At 39.2% G+C, this 1,325-nt stretch overlaps 1 non-coding gene across 1 annotated transcript; it reads left to right on the top strand.

Annotated features, from left to right (window-relative positions):
• Positions 1-745: 745 nt before the first annotated feature.
• LOC112713290 (small nucleolar RNA R71) lies at positions 746-849 on the top strand. The gene has a single exon (XR_003158264.1). It is a non-coding gene; the product is annotated as a small nucleolar RNA R71 (small nucleolar RNA).
• Positions 850-1,325: the final 476 nt, after the last annotated feature.

Raw genomic sequence — 1,325 nt, 5'->3', positions numbered from 1 at the left:
CCTTGTACTCTCTTTTTGGATTTTCTTCAGTATTGCTTGGGAGAGTACTAGGAGGAGTTTCAGTGACTTTCTTACTCAGCTGGCCCACTTGTGCCTCCAAATTTCTAATGAAGGACCTTGTTTCACTCATGAAGCTTAAAGTGGCCTTAGACAAATCAGAGATTATATTTGCTAAGTTAAAGGTGCTCTGCTCAGAATTCTCTATCTATTGCTGAGAAGATGATGGAAAAGGCTTGCCATTGCTAAACCTGTTTCTTCCACCATTATTAAAGCCTTGTTGAGGCTTTTGTTGATCCTTCCATGAGAAATTTGGATGATTTCTCCATGAAGAATTATAGGTGTTTCCATAAGGTTCACCCATGTAATTTACCTCATTGCAGGGTTTTCAAGATCATAAGCTTCTTCTTCAGAAGATGCCTCTTTAGTACTGTTGGATGCATTTTACCATCCATTCAGACTTTGAGAAATCATGTTGACTTGCTGAGTCAACATTTTGTTCTGAGCCAATATGGTATTCAGAGCATCAATTTTAAGAATTCCCTTTCTCTGAGGCGTCCCATTATTCACGGAATTCCTCTCAGAAGTGTACATGAATTGGTTATTTGCAACCATTTCAATAAGTTCCTGAGCTTCTACATGCGTTTTCTTTAGGTGAATGAATCCACCTGCAGAGTGGTCCAGTGATATCTTAGAGAACTCAGACAGACCATAATAGAATATATCTATCATGGTCCATTCTAAAAACATGTTAGAAGGACACTTTTTGGTCATCTGCTTGTATCTTTCCCAAGCTTCATAGAGGGATTCACCATCTTTTTGCTTGAAGGTCTGAACATCCACTCTAAGCTTGCTCAGCTTTTGAGGAGGAAAGAACTTAACCAAGAAGGCTGTGACCAGCTTATCCCAAGAGTCCAGGCTATCCTTAGGTTGCGAGTCCAACCATGTTCTAGCTCTATCTCTTACAGCAAAAGGGAAAAGCATGAGCTTGTAGACTTCAGGATCTACTCCATTAGTCTTAACAGTCTCACAAATCTGCAAGAACTCAGTTGAAAACTGGTAGGAATCTTCTTATGGAAGTCCATGAAACTTGCAGTTTTGTTGCATTAGAGCAACTAGTTGAGGTTTCAGCTCAAAATTGTTTGCTCCAATGGCAGGAATTGAGATGCTTCTTCCATCAAACTTGGAAGTAGGTGTAGTATAATCACCAAGCATCCTTCTTGCATTATTGTTATTGGATTCGGCTGCCATCTCCTTTTCTTGTTCAAAAATTTCAGCAAGGTTGTCTTTGGATTATTGTAATTTAGCTTCTCTTAATTTCCTCTTCA

This window comes from Arachis hypogaea, chromosome 9 (genome assembly GCF_003086295.3).
Source record: "Arachis hypogaea cultivar Tifrunner chromosome 9, arahy.Tifrunner.gnm2.J5K5, whole genome shotgun sequence".
Classification (NCBI taxonomy): domain Eukaryota; kingdom Viridiplantae; phylum Streptophyta; class Magnoliopsida; order Fabales; family Fabaceae; genus Arachis; species Arachis hypogaea.
The sequence above is the reverse complement of the archived record's forward strand: the minus strand, read 5'-3'. Positions and strand labels throughout refer to the sequence as shown.